Here is a 22,953-nt window from a genome sequence, read left to right on the forward strand (position 1 = left end):
CCACATCCTGTCTGTCCCTCTTTCAAGAACTGTATTAAGTTTCAATTTGACACCTCCAATGGCCATTATTTGAGTTGTCCCTCCACACACTACCTCTCTCCCTCCCCTTTCCTCCCCCTTCCTGTTTGATCCTCCCATTCCTGGCCCCCTCATCCAAGGATAACTATCTCTTCTATTTCCCTTCCCTAGGGAGAGTTATCTGTCCCCCTTCACCCCTAGTCCCTTACTCTATAACTTAACCTCTGTGGTTATACAGACTATAGTTTTTTTTATCAAAGACTTAACAGCTAAAATCCACAAATAAGTGAAAACATTTCATATTTATTTTTCTGCATCTGAGTACCTCACTCAAGATGTTTTTTTAGCATCTTCCATTTACCTGTGAATTTCACTTTTTAACTGCCAGATAATATGCCATTGTGTAAAGGTACCACCACATTTTCTTTATCCATTCATCCATTGATGAACATCTAAGCTGTTTCCAGTTTCTGACTATTATAAATAGAGCAACAATGAACATGGTTGAACAAGTGTCTCTGTAGCAGGATGAAGCATCCTTTGAGTATATGCCCAAAAGCAGTGTATATAATCTTGAGGTAGATCTATTCTCAGCTTCCTGAGGTACCACCACAGTTATTTCCATAGTGGTATCAAAAAATGAGTGTTTCTCTTACTCTGCATCCTTGCCAACATATGAAGAGAAACATTCTAAGAAAGGTCAAAAGAGCTATTTTAGCTAACAGCTATGCCCTCTCAGGGTGGTATAGATTGACAAAGTCAATATATAAAGGTCAATGTTTTTGTGTCTATTGACAATGAATAAATAAAGTTTTAAAAAATCATTTCATTTATAATAACAATAAGAAGATTAAAATGCTTAGGAATAAAAGTAATAGAGTATGTGAAAAACATTTACTCTGAAAAAAATACAAAAGTCATTGAAAAGACTTTAAAGTCTTTAAATAAGTGCAAGGATATTTGCATTCATTAATGGACTACTTAATGATCCTTGCATGGCAATACACCCTAAATTGTTCTTCAAAATCAATGCAAAAATATTTCTCAAAAATGTCACCCAGGAGTGTGTGTGTGTGTGTGTGTGTATCAATAATTAAAGAGGTCATGAATTCGAGATAGTTGGAGGATATTGGAGGAATGGAAGAGAGGGGTGGAAATGACATAAATATACTACCTGTATATGAAATCCTCAAAATTCAAAATCCCTCTTTTAAAGTTTGTCAGTTTACTCAGTTGAAAGAATGAGGTTTTACAGTTTTTCAATGCACTCAATTGAAAGAATGAAGCAAGTTTTTCAAATGAATTTTTAACTGAAGAAAAAGAGCCTTGCTCAAGCCAACTCCCTCTGTTTTACTTGCCGGAAATTACCCCGCATTTCTTAGCATCCCTGTTTGAACGGAGCTTCGGGTCCTACAGGACTAAGACTGGAGTATTAGTTGTAAATATTTGCAACTCTGCCAGAGTTCTACTGTGAATATATCTAGTCGTGGGCTTCTTATAGCTGGATTGTTAAGATTGTTTCAATTTCCATATTTGTTGTGGGTCTGTAAAGTTGTTGATCTCTTCTGACTTAATTTTGGTGGTTTGAATAAGTCTAGAAATTCATCATTTTCTTTCCAATTTTCTTTTTTAATTGATTTTTATTGAGCTCTACATTTTTCTCTGCTCCCTTCCCTGCCTTTCCCCTCCCTGCTTCAGCCCTCCCCCAAGGTCCCCATGCTCCCAATTTACTCAGGAGATTTTGTCTTTTTCTACTTCCCATGTAGATTAGATCTATGTAAGTCTCTCTTAGTGTCCTCATTGTTGTCTGAGTTCCTTGGGATTGTGGTTTGTAGGCTGTCTTTGCTTTGTGTTTAAAAAAATTAATAGAATATAGTTTTTTTAATGTAGTCCCATAGAGTATAGTGAATTTCTTTAGCGGCTGTTGTCATATTTCCCTGTTCGTTTCTGATTGTTTGAATTAGGTTATTCTCCTTCTATTTGGTTTAATTTTCCGGTTAATTTATGCAAAGGTCTGATGATCTTGCTTATCTTCAAAATGAATCAGCTCTTAGACTCATTGCTTCTTGTATTGTTTTGTCTATGTTTCATTAATTTCTTCTCTGATTTTTATTATTTCTTCCTGTCTACTAGATTTGGGGTTATTTTGTTCTTGTTTTTCCAAATTCCTGAGGTGCATCATTAAGTCATTTATTTCTACTCTTTCTGAATTGTATCGTAGGTGGTCAGAGCTGTAATTTTTGTGCTTATGATTGTTTTTACTATGTCCTAGAAGCTTTTTTGTATTTTGTTTTTATATTCACTTAATTCCAGAAATTTACTTTATTTCTTTCTTGATTTCTTGAGACTCCTTTACTGTTGGTTTTAACCTTTATTACATTGTGGTCAAAAGGGATATGTGGAATTATTTCAATTTTTCTGACTTTAAGATTTGTTTTGTGTCTTGGTATGTGGTCTATTTTAAAAATGCATCCATGAACTGCTGGGTAGAATGCTCAATCTTAAATGTGTAGGTAAATATTCTATAGATAAGTCAGTTTGATATATAATTTAATGTTAGTATTTCTCTGTTTATTTTTCATTGAGATAATTGATTTATCTACTGGGGAAAATGAGGAATTGAAATCATCTATTATGACTGGGTTGAGGTTGTTAATCTGTGTCTTTTAAGTTCTAAAAACATATAAATGGGCAACAAATAGACTCAACAGCTTGTATTTATATATACATGTGGGGTGTAACAATAATTAAAGAAGTCTCAAATTTAAAAGGAAGTGGGGGCATAGGAGAGGTCAGAAAGGGGAGGAGTGAAGGGTAGAGATGATGTAAATACATGCTCAATGCCTGGAATTCTCAAAACCCTTAAATTAAATCTTATATTTAGTTTCCTCTTATATAACTTATTTCGTCTTTTAACAGAAAAAATATAATATAAATGTTTATTTTATTTCTTCACCCACCATGGCAAACCTCATTCTTTCCCTTAAAATGCATTAACGTAAAGAACATCCACAGACTCGGTGTCACCACGAAAGCCTCTTGTCATCTTACGTGTGACATAGCATTCTTGCTGTTGCATCTGCCCTGGCTTTCCACCTGGTATAGAACCAGACCAGCGCTAATTCTCACTTGGCTGTTTTATCCAAGAACCTCTGAAACCCAGAGCTTGCACTATGACACACACAGGAAAACAAAATTAAATTTTGCAGATGAAACAATTTTTTTAAATTATTTTTTTCTGTAATAGAAATCCCATGTTCTCTCATGTGTGGAGCCTAACGTTTAACGGTTATACATGTGTTGGGAGGGGGGAGATGTGAGAATATATCTAGTTCCTGAAGCTAGGATGGGAACCACGCTGTCCTGAGAGGATGGGGTTTAAGGAGGCAGCTGGTGGGGAGAGGGGCTTCTCACTTCTGAGCTTGAAACAAACTCACCTCATGGTCAGCAGAGTGAGTTAAACCTGAGGTGAGCCACCTCGGGTGCCTGATAAAGCAATTGAGACAGCTCTCCCCAAAGTGGAGAGCAGGGCTGGAGAACGGCTTGACTCTTAAAAGATGATGAGTTCCCCTCTGGCTTTAGCATCTTCTGCAGGGAAAAGTCAGATCTGTCATCGAAGGCTGCAGGACTGAGGGGGCTAAGTGGGTCAACTGGACGCATAAACAGGAGCTACCGTTTTTGATTCTGTTTTCCTTTGTTTTGTTAAGGCACGCTGTTTAATTTCTTCTTCACTGGCCCCTGCAGAGTTTAAATTGGCACTTCCCTGAGGACCTGGACTTTAATGACAACTTATCTGTTGATCTCTAAATTCCTTCAAGTTCAAGGACTCCCACTCTCCAGGAATGAAGAGCTGGTCTCTGCCTGCTTCCTCTAGTTCTCCTGACCTTAAAGCTGTTCTTACACATGGGTTTCGATTACATACATGTATACATGCATATGATGCATGTATATGCACTTAGGAATGTATGTATTCTTCCACGTTGATACAATCTAGTAAGGGTGTAGAAAGTTAAACTCACAGAGATATCAAAACGGAGTAGAATAATTGTGGACAAGAGAGCTGAGAGCTGGCACTGCAGCCAAGGAGGCTGAATTATGGGTCACGCATGCTTCCACACACATCTCTCTCAACTTCTGCAGAATTAATATAAAACACAGTCTGGCTACCTACCTTTCCATTTAGAAGACGGAGGAGAAGAGGAGGATAATAACAATATAACACTAGTTATTGGTATTGTTGGCTGACTCTAAACAGAAGCATATTTTTGGTTTCTGTCATTAGGTGTCACATGATGCAAACCATTCAAGTGTGCTCATGATTTTGGCATCACTTAACCTCTCTGCCCACCAAGCCCCACTATCTCGGCAGGAACCTGCATTTTAAATACGTTGTGCCTGTGTGAACTGGGCAGCAAAAACAGTTACCAGACTCTGAGATCTTTCAGGAACTGTGGGTTCCCAGAGATCATTATTCTAGAAACAACATTAAGAATAAACAGGATATTCCAATGTTATGTATCTGCTGAGGTTTGGCATAACTGGATATCAACAGGTAGAAGAATGAAAGTAGATGCATATCTATCACCATGCACAAATCTCAAGTCCAAATGAACCAAAGATTTCAACATAAAGCCAACCATGCTGAACTTCATAGAAGAGAAAGTGAGAAGAACACTTGAACACATTGTCACGGGAGACCACTTCCTAAATATAACCCCAGCAGCACAGACACGGAGAGAAACAACCTACCTCAAGACCCAACAATACCACTTTAAGGTATATACCCAAAGGATGCTCAATCATACCACAAGGACATGTGTTCGTAACATCATTGTTTGTCATAGCCAGAACCTGGAAACAAATTAATGACCCTCAGCCAAAGAATGGATAAGGGAAATGTGGTACATTTACACAATAGAGTACTACACAGCAGAAAAAATAATGACATCTTGAAACTTGTGGGCAAATTGATGGAGCTAGAAAACATCATATTGAGTGAGGTAACCCAGACCCAGAAAGGCAAATATCATATGTACTCACTCATAAGTGGCTTTTAGACATAAAACAAAGAAAAACCAGCTGACAATTCACAATCTCAGAGAACCTAAACAACAATGAGGACCCTAATAGAGACATACATGGTCTAAACTACATGGAAAGTAGGAAAAGACAAGATATCCTGAGTAAATTGGGAGCATGGGGATCATGGAAGAGAGTCGAAGGGAAGGGGAGAAGAGAGAAATATATAGCTCAATAAAAAAATTTAAGAAGATAAAGAACAAACAGGTAAGCTCAGAGTCTGCCTGACGAAGAGGATTCCTGTATGCCAGCCAGCTAAGTTCTGCATGCAGCCTTGAATCATGCCGGTGACGTTGTTCTGGAACGGTCTCTTTTATCCAAACAGTCTCAGGCACCTGGATGGAAACAGCAGAGCCATCCTACAGAAGAGAGGTGCAGTAAGGAAATCATGGGGCCTGCACTGGGGCCACTGATGTTATCCTTAAGCGAGTTATCCATTTTTCTCGGGTGTTCTGCTTTCTCATCTGTGAAACAAACAGTGGTGTGCTGCTGTTTCCACCTTGAACGTGCCTGATCATAGACATCCTATAAGTCATTTCTATGGCCATGGATTGCCTGACCTCTCCCCAGGAGATGCTGGCTCAAGAAGTCTAGCTGTGGGAAGTCCAGGGAAATATTAGCAGGTGGCCCAGGAAAATCTCCATTTATGCAAATCAGGAACACAGGAACCACGTCTTCCATAGATCCCTTTCTGCTTAAGCCAGGTAATTAATGGTCACTATTAAACTTCCACTCCCTGTAATGCTGCCAGATCCTTGAGATGATAGGAATTCTAGGTAGCATTTTATACAGAGCTAGCCACTGCTTAAAGGCTTTGCATACTTATTCTTCCCAATAACAATCCAAAGCAAATACTAGTATTAATCCTGTTCTAAAGACACAGAAACAGATGCTCAGAGATTAAAATGTCTTCCAAACGTAGCCTAGATGATATGGAGTTACAGCTGGGAATTGATCCCAGTTTCCTAGGTGTTGAATCCAGCCCCTTGGCCACTCCTACTACACCCCCAGCCATGCTCCAACCCTCAGGCAGATGTTGAATAGTTCAAGAACCCCAGCATTAGGTCCTCAGCAGGTGACATGTACAGTCCTGGAGCAAACCCCTTAATGCACTAATTTAATAGTAGCACCTTAGAGACAACCTGCTTGATTTCAGTCAGTCTCAGGAGCCACCACAGAGGTAATGTGGAAGCTGTTTCCACTACAGTAGGCTGATTTTGTCTATTTACTATGCCAAAGTCTGTCAGATTTCATTTGAGTATAAAAAGAAAAAAATCTTGAATTAAAAATGGAATGCTAGAGATCTCTGATCTAGACTCCCTACTTTATACAGGTAAGACAACTGATTCTAAGGACGACAGTGCTGTGGAATATTCCTGTACACTGTGTGCCTTATGCTTTAATAAAAAGGCTGATTTGGTCTATAGCATGGCAGAAGAAGGCAGAATAGGTGGGAAAACCAAATTGAAAATACAGAGAGAGAAAAGGGTGGAGCCAGAGATATGCCAGCAGCCACCAGATAAACAAGACATACTAGGGGACAAGTAAAGACATGAACCACATGCAAGATGTAGATTAATAAAAATGGGCTAATTTAAGTTGTAAGAGCTAGTTAGTAATAAGCCTGAGCTATAGGCAGAAAAAATTGTAATTACTATAAGTTTTTGAGTGATTATTTGGGACTGGGTTGTCGGGGCAGGAAAGCTCTGCCTCTGTTTACACTCCAGAGCTTCTAAAATTATACACTAAGTGTCAGGAAATGACAGAAGCCCCTGTCTTACAGAGTTCCTTTTATGGATGGAATCAAAAAAAAGTTTGTCAATCAGACAGATTTAGTCTTTAAAGAAATGATACAATTATCAGTTATCGGTGTGTGTCAGTATGAAGATGAGATGAAGAAATCAAGGCAGAAGCATACAATAGCTGAGATTCACAGTGAAATGACATGAATGAAACGCAACAATGTAAACCAAAGGTTCTGCCCACACAGCATCTCTGAAGCCAACAGCCACAAGTGTTTGCTGCTGTAGCAACCATATGACCAATACTCAGAAACATCGACAGCCCTGTGCTGAGGTGGAAAGATTACTGAAGTTAGAATTAGAGGGCCACAAATGCACCTCAATTATGATACTTACTATCTAGGTAATTGGCCCGAAGTTAGACAAGCCACTAACCCGAGTTTCCTAAAATCGTAAATGTCAAGGTGCCCAAGCAAAGAAGGTTTTCAACACAATAATCTTTTTGGTGGAGCACTGTCATTGAACATTTGGGTTCCCTGCCTTTGGTGTGATAACATTCATTATACCATGATATTGAGACAGGAGCTGAGTGTATAAAAAGAGATCAGAAATCCTGGGAAATTTCGCTGGGCTTTCCCTTTTTTGAACTTCTAGCAGCATGGCGGTAACCATATAGAAATAATGAGTTGATCAAGCAGTGATCAAGCCACAACAAGCCCAAAAGACGGGCTGCTCAGTATATGTCCTGACCGTTATCAGGGTGACTCTATGAGTGACTCAGTTTTGCCAATCAGGCACCACCCAGAGGTCGCAAGAGGTGCTCAGTCAATGGGTATCTTGGCACAGAAACTCATGTTACTAATATTACAAACTCCTCTTATTTTCTTCTGCTACTGATTAGTAGATGTAGCGTCAACGGCAGATTGAAAAGCACAGCAGAATATCAAGATGGTGACATTACCCAAGAAAGACTTCACTCCAGATCCCCCCCCCAAAAAAAAACAGAAAACAGAGCAGTGATCCAATCTGTCAAGTGAGCAAAATTTCCTCCGCTGGGTAGCTAAAGGAGGGAAGTTCCCAAGTGAAGCCACTGGACAGTCACAAAGGAGTTTCCAAGCCCAGAACCTTGGGCCACCTCCATCTAGGCAGAGACCAGGACTCCCCCTTAACTTACCTGGGAGCCCAGCAGCATCCTGGTGAAGTCACCAGAACACATAATCAGAAGACTAAAGTATGTTGTCTCTATCATGAAGTCAATGAGCAGGGATGGGAATTCAATTATTAAATTGCTTTTTATTCAGAGAACATGTGTTCTGAGCACGCAAAGACCAACATTCTTTTTTTTATTAATTTATTTATTTATTAAAGATTTCTGTCTCTTCCCCGCCACCGCCTCCCATTTCCCTCCCCCTCCCCCAATTAAGTCTCCCCCCAGCCCGAAAAGCAATCAGGGTTCCCTGTCCTGTGGGAAGTCCAAGGAACCCCCACCTCCATCCAGGTCTAGTAAGTTGAGCATCCAAACTGCCTAGGCTCCCACAAAGCCAGTGCGTGCAGTAGGATCAGAAACCCATTGCCATTGTTCTTGAGTTCTCAGTAGTCCTCATTGTCCGCTATGTTCAGAGAGTCCGGTTTTATCCCAGGCTTTTCCAGACCCAGGCCAGCCGGCCTTGGTGAGTTCCCAATAGAACATCCCCATTGTCTCAGTGTGTGGGTGCACCCCTCGCGGTCCTGAGTTCCATGCTCGTGCTCTCTCTCCTTCTGCATTCTAAACATTCTAAAGACAAACCTTGTATCTTATCTCCAGCCAGCCTGACTTTACAGGGAAGAAGCAAAAACAGAGGCAATCAGTCATCCCAGAGCTCACTCTTGCCCCTTGGGTCAGGATCTCAGCTGCACCTCTGTGATCTGTGATGTCTTTACCTCTTGGCTTATCATCACTTGCACCCTTCTGCCATGCTCTAGAAGTGTGGGATCAGGTAGTTCTTGACACCCTGAAGTCTATTTCATGTGTGAAGGTATCAACCATCTAGGCAGGAGGGGGAAGATGGGATTTCATAACAAAACAAAAATTAGCTGTGTTTCTATGTCATTAAATGGCCTATATGTGCAGATTTCTTCAAACAACGTTGAGTTCAAATGTGTCGCGTACTACATAACTCTGTGGGTATCAGTCTCATAGATAGCATCTCAACTGCAATAAGGAAGGGTGGATGGCTGCAAAACCATATTTTCCAATATCTGAAAGAAAATCAGTCCCTCTAGAGAGCGGCTCTCAACCTTCTTAAAGCTGTGACCCTTTCATACAGTTCCTGAGGTTGTGGTGGTCCCCAACCATAGTATTTCATTGCTGCTTCACAGTTGTAAGCTTGCTACTGTTATGAATTGCAATGTAACTATTTTTGAAGACAGAGGTTTGTCAAAGGGGCCATGACCCACAGGTTGAGACCTGCTAGTCTAGAACTATATAACCAGACAAACCACCTTTAAATAACATAAGACAAATAAAAAATGCTCTCAAGAGAACATAAATAGAGTTTTTTCCTGATTAGTCACTGATTGAAAGAGTGTTTTGGAGAAAAGCAAAATGGTCAAAAGGAAAATCTGAAATGCCTGGAAGGAAGGCGAACTAAGAGAATGATAACTATGTTAGCTTTGAAATTTTACTACATAAAAAAAACAACTGAAATGTTCTTTCAGTGGAAGCTCCACCCCAGCCCCTGGCATCCATATACCTAAAGAATGGAATGTTTCTGTGGAAGCTTCACCTCGATCCCTCTCCCCTACCTGTCTCTCCAAACCCTGCCTCATTTCAGAAGTCCTCCAAACATGGCTCTTCCCTGAGAGATCCTCAAGATCATTCCCACAGAGTATTTAATATCCCCCCCCAGAAAAAAAAACAGACACGTGGTTTTCTTGGTCTGGCTTCCCCATCTCCTCTGTAGGGAGCCAGAAAATTATCCGGGAATGTTTTACCCACTAAACCTGGGCTTTTTCTAATTCAGTTTGATTTGGTCTGATTTTAATCGCTGTATTAACGGAGAGGCTTATCAGGATGCAGAAACTTTTCATCTGGAGGTTCCACTGAGGGACTAATTTTGTTCCACCGAATGGCTGATTTTCCCCCTCTGGCCAGGGCCACAGGGTGGGAAAACACCCTTCTCCCCCTCACTTGCTCTCTGCCAGACTAAGATCAGCTTTCAGATGGGTAAGCTGTTCTTTCTAAGTCATTGCCTTAGAGGCCTGGGGCCTCCTTTGATTTTGGGGGTGTCCTGCCAAAGGTGCAGGCATGCCAGACCCCTGATCCCATTACTGGAGCAAAGACCTAACTTTGTTCTGTGGGACCACTTCTTCAGAAGACATTCTGTTAGAAGGGATAGCCCACAAAACTCCCCTTCTTTTTGACCCAAAGCCTACCACAGTGGATACATTGCATTAGGCTTCAGGTCCCGACATAGATTTTTAAAATGGGTACCTACAACTCAAAGCCAGATCCCCAAACATCCTTGAGGTGTCTTTTAAAAAAATCTTTAAATTGGGGCTATCTGACACCATATGTCATGAATGCCTGATTGCTCTGTGCACTAAGGTCTGGCCTGAATACATCCTTGGCAATCACACAATGGCCACTGCTGGCAACTTTTGAATTTTCCATCGCCTGTGACCTTGAAACTTTTTGCCAGCATGGGGACAAGTAGACAGAAATGCCATATATCCTTGGTTTCTACGTATTGCGCTCAGTACAGGGTCTCATGGTACCTCCTTGTTTGCTAGGGTCACAGAGCCTTCAGAGGTGGAAGGCACGCCCCTAAAGACACCATAAACTAGCAGGCTATATTTTGGATTGGCAATGCTTCCCACTGAAAACATAGACTAACCAAAAAATCCAGGATCCAGAATGAGAAATGTCCTTTTGAATGCTTAAAGTAGTTCAAGAGAGTGCTAAAACAATGCAGACTAGTGTCAAGGGTTAGAGTGGACCTTTGTTGCTGACAATGTTCACTTAGGACACAGAATCAGATAGATGTTTTATGTGGATCTGAACCAAAGCCTCCTTCCTGTGCTCTAGCTCTGCTGGTGCCAGAAAATGCTGCACAAGCTGTCAAGGGAGGGTGGCAATTCTGCCCAGGTACCACACCTATGAACCACAGCAATGACCAGCAGGGCAGGATCTCCATAGAGGTGAAACAAGAGTCACTCACATGTTGGTGATAACCAACAGCTGTCTAATTGAACTTAGGCCCTATACAACAGGAGAGAAATTATTCTCGGCAGTGGAAACCTAGCCAGCTTCCCAGGGTTAGGAAGGGCATGGATGGTAAAAAAATTCTCCCCCCATAGCTTTGCTAAACCAGAATTATTACTTACTACATTCCAAATCTCATCCTTACACACCCAGACAAGTGTAGGGAGTTGCCAGATCACACATCAAAGAAGCCTCTGTTTGCAGCAAATGGAGACTATTACAACACACACACACACACACACACACACACACACACACACAAAATGCAATACAGAGACCAACAGATCACAGGGAGCCCAACCTCAGTGGACACATCTATATCACAGCTCCTACCTCTATGGCTCGGGGAACACGCAGAATAGAGGGTGAAAAGACTGTAAGAGCCAGAATACCAGGAAGTCAGCTGTGGGACAGTGTCTCCTAGAAATAGCTGGCTCAACAAGACAGGAACAATGCAGTATCACTGGACATTCTGACATGGTTGGGAATAAAATGTCATGGGGCCCACCCATAGACAAGTAACCATGGGCAACTAATGACTCCGGGGACAAGAATTAGCCCCTCCCAGAGATAAGTCTCCTTATTGGTCAGCCAGTACACAGTGGCCAGCCCTGAATTTATGTGCACATAAAGAACAAAAACAGACTAAGCAGGTTGATTCTATATTTGTGCATATATACATACATATACAGATATCCAGATATTTATATGTAACAATAATAATCAAAGGAATAGAGGCTATCAACTTGAGTGTGGTGAGGTTCTAGGAGGAGCTGGAGGTAAGATACCTGGAAAGGAACTGGAGGGATGAAAAGGGGGGAAATGAAGAAATTCCCTTCCAACTGAAAATATCTTAATGAAAATATAAATAAATAAACTTTCACTATGAATTTGATTAGTTTATGAAACTTATTTTTCTCTCATTCCCAAGGGACTCCCAACCAGCATCTTCTCATTCATATACAGGTGGATCACCCCTACACACAGGGCCTAAGGCTACTATCCTCTTCTGAGAACTACAGGACAAGTTCAAAATTCATCTCGGGGCTCTTCAGCTGATCATGTGAAGGAACTGTGAGACAGGCCTGTGAAATGTATGATATCACTTTCGCCAGAGCTCCTGGTGTAAAAGGTCACTTCAAAGGTTCCTCCTTTCTTAGCTCCCCCTAGTCATAAAAGCCAATGGTCATAGCCCAAAGTCACCAAGTTCTTACATGAGGGAGGATTTTCCAAGGTTCATAATATGAACCCAGTAACAGGAAATCCAGATCTCCTGACATCTATTTCGGGGCCAGGACATGGCATCATCATGCAGTTCCATGTGTGCAGCTCTCACTTCTGCCCTGACACCTCTGCAGTGCTACAGGGGGTTTCCTCCGTCTCCCCTCTCACCCTTTTCTGGACTCACCCAGATTTTATTTACATATGTTTTCACTACGCCTAAGCGGCCCTAGGCAATCATTATATTGAAGCCCAAAATCTAATAAAATAGTTAATATAAAACTATAGCAATGCTGTTAAAAGGAAGACAATGATTGTGACCTGGCCTCTACGGAAATGGAGAAGTGGTCAAATCACTGTGCTATTTTGACCTGCCTCTAATTATAGAAGGAATTGTATGAGTCTAATCAAATGTACAATCACATGGTCAGTGACTCAGGGCTCTGAGAAAAGTCAAACTGTGTTCGCAGCACCTGTGCTCCAAAGATCCAGTCTGTCACTTCTGCAGTTAAATTATTCATCTTGGTGGTGTTAGAAGCCAGGGTTGAGGCTCCCCTCAGCAAGCGGAAGGACTTGAACAACATGGTTCCTAAATTCCTTTCCAGGGCAATGTCTACGATTTTGAGAGGTTGTGCGGAAGGAAACTAAGAGACTGGGTAAAGGTGAAAACGTACATGGAAGGAAACAGGAAGTATAAACTTACAGTCTTTCCCTCTCTCAGGAGCCGAAGAATCCTGGGCTCAGGCCCTCACACCTATTCTCTTTTCTCTTCCACCATTTTACTTGAAATAAATGATACTTTGAACTCTAAATGTTGTAAGTCAAAACTATACACTCTTCGTGCATATTATAAATCAACTTAAGCAAATCCCAAGGATTGCTCTAAAAAAACTTAATGACCCTTCTGAGCATGGCATTGTAGGCATCAGAGATTCACAGCCATTCTTTATAGTGGGTTCCGTGAGCCATGAGCCACAGAAATGTTGCAATCGTGTGAGACAACTATGCAGTGTGGAGGATTGAAAACGTAGAAACCGAATGGAAGGTGAGTTTCACCCACACTGGCCCTGAAAAAAACCATCAGCACTTGCCTCAGAACAGCTCCTTGTTAGGTTTTAAGCAGTACACTACTGTCACGTTCAGCCTCGTCCCGCAAGGAATGACACGAGACACACAGGAGCTCTTCTCATTGCAGTTAATTCCAGGACTGTATTCACTTTCTCTCTCTCCTTCTCTCTTCCCCACTCTCCTTCCTCTCTCTCCTTCCTCCCTCTTTCCCTCTCTCTCCCGGATTGCCAGGTGGGCATTGCCCATAGGCCCACGCATATGCAAGCAGCTGATGATCATTGCGTGATCAGGCATAAGTCAGACTTTAGCCATAGGAGTTGATTATACATCTCCATCAGGTGTGGCTCTATGCTGCTCGCTACATGCTACCTACTGTCTTCTGAGGTTCTGGGACACACCGGTGGCAATTAAGGGGATATGAAGGCTCCTTAGCCACATCTCTCCATGAAATGGAAGGAAAAATGTATCCTTTACATAGGCCACAAATAATTCCTAGTCCCAGGCAATTAATGATTCACAGCATCTGAAGACCATTGCGCATGACTCTGACTATCAATCTACCACTGCAGAGGGAAAAAGGAAACAAAAGAAACGCTACCATTCTGACACACCCACTCCCTAAACAACAATCAGACAGACTAAATTTCATAGATTTTCTATAATAACTTTCACTTCTGCTTTAAGGGATCATTCAGTACAATTGTAAGTACACTTTTATAATCCATATTCTTTTATGACTTGAAGAAAAAGTTTCCATAGGGCTGGCCAATGCCACAACCAAATCAGAGCGTGGGCACAATACGTGGGTAGATTGTTGTTTGCCCACTCATCTTCTCTCTCCCCTCTTCTGATATTAGACAACAGAAAATGATGGAACTCAGATAGAACACACTTCTTTTTTATTATTTTTTTTAATTTATTTATTAAAGATTTCTGTCTCTTCCCCGCCACCGCCTCCCATTTCCCTCCCCCTCCCCCAATTAAGTCCACCCCCCCCCTCAGCCCGAAAAGCAATCAGGGTTCCCTGTCCTGTGGGAAGTCCAAGGACCACCCACCTCCATCCAGGTCTAGTAAGTTGAGCATCCAAACAGATTTGGTTTCTAGCCATAAACCAAGGACATTGAGCCTATAATTAGTGATCCTAGAGAAGCTAAATAAGGAGAACCCAAAGAAAAACATATAGGCATCCTCCTGAATATTAACCTTCAGCAAGCGATGAAAGGAGACAGAGACCCACATTAGAATACACTTCTTGACTTTCTCAATCAAACTCCATTTCTGCTAGAAGTAGCTAAAAGAGGGAAGTCTACTGGGGAAACTTCTGATAAAGTTTTGCTTTCCTAATAAAATTTAGAAGGGACCAAAATGATGTGATCTCTTTGCCCTCAACAAGGATGGCTTTAATCCATTTTATATTATCTATTCAGAATATCATGGAGTGAGTAATTTTTAATAAGCAGAAACTTATTTCTCACATTTCTGGAGTGTAAGAAACCCAAAACAGAAGAGCCAACATTAATCAAGAGGCTTTATATTGTGTTACCCCGGTGCTGATTCAAGAAAGTAAGAGAGAGAAATCAGGAGAAGGTAGGTCCTCTCCCTTAATAATGGAATAGCACTCACCCACCCATGAGGGGGGACAGCCCTGATGGTGGAATTTCCTCTTAGGGGCCCCACCTCCCAGCAGTGTTGCCATGGGAACATTGCAGAACAGCAATGTTAGAAATATTACCAGAGCCAGAGGATCAGAGAGTTTGCTGTGAGACTGTGTCTCCTAGCAACATAATGCTACACTCACTAAGTTTCACTAAGGTGACTGCTCAAATGAGAGCTGAAAAAGAACAACACCAATGGACATGCCAAACTGGACAAGGAAACACCAGTGGAGCCTCAACCCTGCACAAAGAACTATAGGCAAAAGCTGGGAGTGGGAGAGGTAGCCTTCCTTAAGGAAGGGCATACCAATTGGCTATTCAGTGCCAAACGGTAGACTTTAAGACATACAAGCAAGTAACATACAGACTGAGCAGGGTGTATTTAAGAATGTGTGTGTGTGTGTGTGTGTGTGTGTGTGTGTGTGTGTGTGTGTGTGCACATATATACATGCATGTGATTAACAATCAGTGAAAAAGAGGCCATGAGTTTGACAGAGAGCGGGAAGGGATATACGGGAGGAAAGAATAGGAAGGAAGAAATATAATCATGTAATAATTTCAAAAATTTTTCAAACTGAGTTTTATCTAGGACACATCTTCCAGCCAGGGCAGGACGTTTGTCATGAAAGCATCCATTATGTTACCTGTTGAGGTAAAGATTATGAAGATGGGAGCATCACAGAAATACACTCGAATGTCACTGAGGGCCTCTCAGTCTGCTCAATCTCTACAACCTCAGTGTTGTCTTCTTACCACTGAAAACCTCCTGTCAGCAGGAGAGAATCTCACAGAACCCAGGGCCCACAGTGAATTCACCTTCCCTTGGTCTACTGATGACAACCATACCCAACAGCACAATCCCCCTTTTGATCTAGCCTCTCTTTTTTTTTTTTTGACACGTCATGTGTTTAATTTCAAATTAATTTTTGGTCTTTGAATGTACAGAAACCTTTTACTGTTGCCAGAATTTCTGTGGTTCCCACATGAAGTTAGATGAGCCCAGATGGAATTGCTAGCTTCAGTTTAAGAATTTGGAGTGTCAACCAATTTCAAGTTTTCTGTTAGCTTGGATCTGCATCCACTACTGCCTAAAGCCTATTAGATGTGACATTTCATCTATAGGTTCAGCCTCCCAACACTTCAAGGAAGTCTTGAAAAAGCTTTCTACAGAGAAAGCCTTCCAAGCATGTGTTCCACCCAGTGTGGCTCCCTTCTTTGAAAAACAGTCAGATCTACAATTTGAGTCTGCTTTGATCACTTTCCAGTGTCTTCAAACAGTTACTTTTCTATTTTGTCCACAGTTTATAATTCTTATCTGTGAGCAGATTAGTATAGTACAAGAGGATCTATTATTGTTGGAACCAGAGCTCAACTAACTTTAAATATGAAAGCGTGTAAACTTTTCCAACAAAAATTTTGAAAGTAAAATGTTAAAATAACTTTAAAAATAGGAAGAACATTATATAAATTGAAATAATGAAATAGCTGAAATTGTGAAAAAAAATCATAATTTATAGGTAATAAAAAGGATGAGCATGTAAATGCTGCCAGAAATGATTTTTGAAAGCCTTCTCTATGTGTCTCTCCGAAGTTGAGCACAATGTAATTATGCATTCCGTTAGTGGCAAGATCTAGCCTCCCTTAACTACGCCAGATTTGCTTCTAATTTTTTTTTACTTTTATGCATATACTATTCGCATTCTCTCTTGCTCTTGAGAAGTTGGAATGAAGAAGAATTCGCCATTGAGGTATTTCTGAAGACAGATGCTCCTCATTTTTTATTGGGAAATAATAGATTTCAACTTAATTACATTCAGTATGAGCTACTTTGAAACAAACCCCAAACTAACTAAGTTAGATGGTCCTGTGTTTAATTTGCTGCATATATTTGAAAGGGTAACAATCAGAGAACACTAGCCAGCTTTCTGTCACTGCAGCTAATGCTGGCTACTTAGGAAGGAGAAAGAGATTTATTTGGACACGTGGTTCTAAAGGTTCCAGCTCAAGGTCAGGTGGCCCCATTGGTTTGACTTCTAATAAGAACAACTTTGTACAGAAATGCAAGAGACACACGTTGGAACAAGTGAACACTCATATAAACCAAAAGTTAAAAGACTGAAGATTTCTACACGCCAAACACGTTTCACGTGGCCTAAAGACCTTTCACTAGGCCCTAGATTCTCAAAGTTCCACTGGCTCTAAAGGAGTCTCATCCTCCAACACCTGCTGGAGATACTCATCCAATGGCTCTCAATCTTGCTAATGCTGCGACCCTTTAATTCAGTTCCTCATCTTGTGGTGACCACCTTTCCAACCATAAAATTATTTTTGTTTTTACTTTTTAACTGTAATTTTGCTAGGTATGAATATCTGTGTTTTCTGAAGGTCTTAGATAATGCCTGTAGAAGGACCATCCCCCCAAGAGTGTTACAACTCACAATTTGAGAACCACTGGCATAGACAATATCTCTAGTGTAATAGGCAAGTACCACGTGCCATCATCCATTGTGTGCTTCTTTATCAATAGTTAGTCATGCAGGTTGATGAAGTTACATGACTCTGCCATGCTTTTTAGAATACGGTTGTACATGCTGAGCTTGGGCACATAGAAAGTGTCTCGTCCAGGCTCATTTACATACAAAAAAGAGAAACGTGAGGTAAAAGAATAGCTCTGAAATTTTGAGATGTGCCAATATTCTTCCAAGACGAAGACAGGAACCAAAACCAGTCTGTTCCCAAAGCTACAAACTTTGTCAATAGAAAGCTGCAGGATCAACCTACATGTCAGTACATGTACACACTCCAGGGTCAACTTACATGTCAGTACCATGTACACTCCAGGGTCAACTTACATGCCAGTACTGTGTTTTTGTTCTTTATTTTCTGTTTGTTTATTTTTTCTGTAAAACTAATTTCTCCTTTTCTCATAAAAAAAGTCAAATAGGATATAATGAATTTCTGTATTGCCTAATCCTTCCCAAACAATTTCACTAGCTGGGGACAAAGCATTCAAACACATGCCTATGAGGGCCATAATCATTCAAGCACCACAGAGACTGTTCACCATCTTTTTTTGTCTGAAACAAGTGCTTTGTTGGTAGTAAGAAACCACAAAAGCATTCCTGTGTGTGCTTCTACATTATAGAAGGGTAATTGGCTCTATTGTCTAAGTGTCCTTAATCAGTAACTGAAATATTTTTGTTCTCCACAGTGTACCATGTGTAAAATGTAAAGCTGGATGCCAATGATGGTGTCTGAGCCCTTGGTGGTGTCTGGCTTTGATAAAGGAGACAGGGGTATGTTGTCCTTTGGGGGGGGGTAGAAAAAATTTGGATATATTTTTCTTTACAACACCCTCTAACATCAGCCTCTTTTGAGGTCCAGGAATAGGCCTAAGCAGTTCCAGTCCCAAGGCCAGTATAGAACCAGGGTAGAGAGCCAAGCCAACTTGTAGGGTTGGCCATCCTGTGACCTGTGTTCTTCCATCTGTCCCATCTGTTTCCATCTGTCAATTATCAGTCCTCTGACGTTAATCCCATTGTCTCTTAATGGGTTAATGGATGAACAAGCTGCAATGGAGCCAAATGATGAAAATCAGCTAACAATAAAAACGAGCAAATGAATGATTCACGGAACTATTGAACAAATCTCAAGTGTGTGATGTGCTCTATTCATTGCCAGACTCAAAGCTTCCACTATGTGCAAACTCATTTGACAGACATCTGCTAATGTTTCCTAAATCCCTAAGTGATGGACAGCAAAGATTATACAAACCCATGAATGCAATAGAATACAAAGGATTTTGTACCAAAGGGCAAAAAAAATCCACATTATTTATTTGCAGGAAATATTTTAAATAAAATAAATTCATTTAAAAGAAAAAATGTTATCCTCATAGCCATCTATGTAATAAAATAAGAAATACCATGCAAAGAATCAGAATCCTGACTTCCCTTTTTTTTTTATTCCTGGACAGTATATACATGAATATACTGAATTTTTGGTCATTTTTTCACTCCCCCATTACCTTCCTCATCTCCCTCCCTCTCTAAATGAAACTCTTCTTCTTCCCAATAAGTCCCCCTTCAATGGTATGTGTGTGTGTGTGTGTGTGTGTGTGTGTGTGCTTATATGTGTCTGTGTTCGTGTGTGCATGTGTGTGTACATGTGTGTATGTGTAGGTGTTTGTGTGTGTGGTGTGTGTGTATGTATGTTCTACTGAGAAAACTATAATCATTTTCATGAACTTGGGTGGGACATGATTACTGGAACATAGGCAACTTGAAACGGGCTGTATCACTAAAGAAAACGAAACCTCTCCACCAGCAACCATTAACGACCCACAGTCCTTCAGTGAAAAATGGAGTCTCATAAGCTGCAATGAAAATGCCCAAACCTTGTGTGATTCTTCTGCAAGTACTCACAGAGGCTATGAGTTTCTGCTTACAACAGCTGTGCTGTGTCCCGAAGACTCCCTTGTGGCATTCCCTCACAGCCTCTGCTCTCCCGCCCTTTGTACACCCTCCCTTCCTCGATGGCCCTGAGCCTTTGACACAGATGTCCTGCTTGGGGCCAATCACTCTCCGATCACTGATCCTCCTCCCTTTAATAAGTGGCGAGTCTCTGTAGGAACCGGGACCCACTAATCAAAAGGGGAGCTTCGCTGAAAGCGCCTGAGAGCAGCACTTGTCTATGACTATAAACATAACAATTTTGTAAGGCAGAAATCCCGTTCTTATATAAACTTCATAAATCGCTCCTTATTTCTGTGTCCTGATTTATAAAATGAGAGTCAGAAGCCAATTCTCTGAAACCTGATTGACCCAGCTCTAGAATTCTATGAAGTAAGCATGCTGCATCATATGGAATTTCCCAAGTTGTTCATCGTAAGCATTAGCAAAGACTAAGGCTAGCTAAGGGAGGTAGCTGGGAGGGGGAGGCATCAAATGAGGCTGTTTCGTAATGTAAGATGATCCCTAAAGAGGAAGTACTAGTAAAAATCTTTCTCACCAGAAAAACAGGAGTGTCAGATTTAATGAAAACTCTTAAATATTGAGCTACACATAACACCTTTTCAACTTAATATTTTAAAACAAAAATTATGCATCTTTATGGGATACCATGTGATAGCCAACCCATGTATACATTGTATAATATTCAAATTAAGATTAACATAACTATACCTTAGAGATGTTCCAATCTTTGAAATATAAAAACCCAAAACCATTTCTTTTAGATTTTTTGAAATTTTCATAGTATTGTTATTTGTTATGGTCAGTCTCCTATGCAGAAAAATACCACATCTTACTTTCCCTGCTAGATTTAACTTACTGCTTATTAAGCAACCTTCCCCAGCTTATCATTCCCCATTTAATTTTTTAAAACAATTTTCCCATTTTTGGTCAAAATAAACTTACAGTATCACTTCTCCCTCTCTATGGACTGGACTCCAGGAGTTCAACCCAGTGCTTAGCTGTGGATCTCTGCATCTGCTTCCATCAGTTGCTGGATGAAGGTACTATGAAGACAATTGAAGTAGTCATTAATATGATTAAAGGGGAAGGCCCATTCAGGCGCCCTCCCCACTATTGCTTAAATTCTTAGTCGGGGTCATCCTTGTGGATTCCTGGAAATTTCCCTAGTGGCTGATTTCTCACTAACCCCATAATGGCTCCCTCTTCTAAGGTATCTCTTTCCTTGCTCTCCCTCTCTGTCCTTCACCCAACTCGACCTTTCTGATCCCTCATGTTCTCCTCCCTGTTCCTCTTCTCCCTTCCCGACTCATTTACCATCCTCCCCACCCTACCCCCATGCTGCCACTTTATTAAAGAGGTCTTGTCTACTTCGCCTTCCCGTGAGATCCATGTATATCTCTCTTCCAGTTTTCCTTGTTTCCTGTCTTCTCTGGGGCTGTGGACTGCAGGCTGGTTCCACAGAAACAACTGACCTGAGCTAGTGGAAGCTCACTGACTCCAGCTTGGCAGCTGGGGAACCTTCATAAGACCTAACTAGGTACTCTGAATGTAGGAGACAGTTGTGTGGCTTGGGCAGTTTGTGGGTCCACTAGCAATGAAACCAGTATTTATCCCTGGTGCATGAACTTGCTCTTTGGAGCCCATTGCCTATAGAAGGATACCTTGCTCAGCTTAGATACAAGGGTAAAGGCCTTGGCCCTGTTTCAAGTAATGTAACAGACTTTGTTGACTCCCCATGGGAGGCCTCACCCTGGCTGAGAAGTGGATAGGGAGTGGAGTGGTGAGAAAATGGGGGGAGCGGGAAGACTGGAGAGAGAGGGAGCTGGGATTGATATGCAAATAAGATTGTTTTAGAAATAAAACTAAAATAAAATGAAATGAATGAAATTAAAAATAAAATGGGAAAGAGCAAAAATAATGTTTCTTTCTGCCAGAGATGATGCTTCTGCATTTTGCTTTTGCCTCTGATGGTGGATGGAGGATGAAAAAGAAGGGACTTTTTAGGCCAACAGAGCAATGTGAAGTTACTCACATGATATGAACTCAATCTGAAAGCAGCAGAGCTACTCATAGCTTCTTACAAAAACTCCAGACCAGTCTTGCTGTTTCCATTATACCGGAATGTCCCTTTAAATTTCTTGTCTCCATTCTAATTAAGAATGCTCTATGAAACCAAGGGAAAATAAAAAGGTCACTTCAGTGGACTTTAAGAAACCCTAAGTGACATCATAGCAGAAGTAGAGTAACAGATCAATATCATGCTAGGATCAGGGAAAGACTTCAGAAATGGTTAAAGCGAAGTGTGGAGATGACAACTGCTTTGAGATTTTGCTTTAATATCTAAAATCTCTTATGTAGTAGACTTATTATCATTGGAGTCTAATATTAAGTCAATACATAGACTATTAAATGCAATGTATGGAATTGTATTTGACTAACTTTGTGTCAACGTGACATAAACTAGAGTCATCTAAGAGGAGAAAACTTCAGTTGAAAAAATTGCCACCATAAGATCTGACTGTAAGGCATTTTCTTAAACAGTGATTGATGGGGGAGGTACCAGCTTATTGTGAGTGGTGCCATCCCCGGGATGGTGGTCCTGGGCTCCATAAGAAAGCAGGCTGAGCAAGCCATGAGGAGCAATCCAGTAACAGCATTCCTCCATGGCATCTGCAACAGCTCCTGCCACCAGGTTCCTCTGCCCTGTGTGAGCTCCTGTTCTGTTTTCCTTCTGTGATGAACCGTGATTCAGAATCATAAGCCAAAAACCCTTTCCTCCCCAGGTTGCTTTGATTGTGGTGCTTTGTCACAATAATGATAACCCTAGCTAAGCTATATGGTTTGCCAATTCTCAAGATTTAATGTTTAGAAATATGAGGACTTAAAGAACAAATAATTCATGTGTGCTTGATTCACTTTCCCCGCGGTCACCAAATGGGAGCTTCCTAAGAGCCTCTTTATGTGCTGTGTTGGGCTTATTGAGTGTATTGAATTTTTCTGCAATAAAAGTATCTTGTAACAGGAAATCTGAATTATGTGGCAGAAATGAACCCTGGAAGCTACTGTCTGTAAAAGATGTTTGGGTTTAACATTATCACTGAAGATGCAAAGTGAGTTTTGAACTAAGCAAAATATGATTACTCGGTCCATTATCTCTTGGAATTTCAGAGCCTCAGAACCTCAGCTGTCGTCAGATACAACCTCCAGGCTGATGCAGAGGCCCGCTCTCCCTACCTTGCTAGAACATTTGTTTCCAAAGCCAGGCTGCTCTCTACCACCTACGACAGAATCTGACAATGTATGTTACTGTCAATTGTAAGTTACCTCTAGCTCCCTGACATCTCTCCTGTCTATTGAGACCAGATTTGTTTCCCAAGGATCCAAAACAAGAATCAAGTTCTGCCCTCAAGAGTACCAAGGATGTTCTCTTATTTCTATCCATCTATCCTGTG

At 41.0% G+C, this 22,953-nt stretch overlaps 1 long non-coding RNA gene across 2 annotated transcripts in view; it reads right to left on the reverse strand.

Annotated features, from left to right (window-relative positions):
* LOC142851846 (uncharacterized) overlaps positions 1-22,953 on the reverse strand; it is a 61,551-nt gene that overhangs the window by 30,680 nt on the left and 7,918 nt on the right. For both annotated transcript variants that reach the window (XR_012910878.1, XR_012910877.1), the window contains exons 2-3: positions 21,534-21,665; positions 20,444-20,544 (exon numbers count right to left, since the gene is read on the reverse strand). This is a non-coding gene — a long non-coding RNA (uncharacterized LOC142851846). The remainder of the gene's footprint in view (positions 1-20,443; positions 20,545-21,533; positions 21,666-22,953) is intronic.

This window comes from Microtus pennsylvanicus, chromosome 6 (assembly GCF_037038515.1).
Source record: "Microtus pennsylvanicus isolate mMicPen1 chromosome 6, mMicPen1.hap1, whole genome shotgun sequence".
In the NCBI taxonomy this organism is placed as follows: domain Eukaryota; kingdom Metazoa; phylum Chordata; class Mammalia; order Rodentia; family Cricetidae; genus Microtus; species Microtus pennsylvanicus.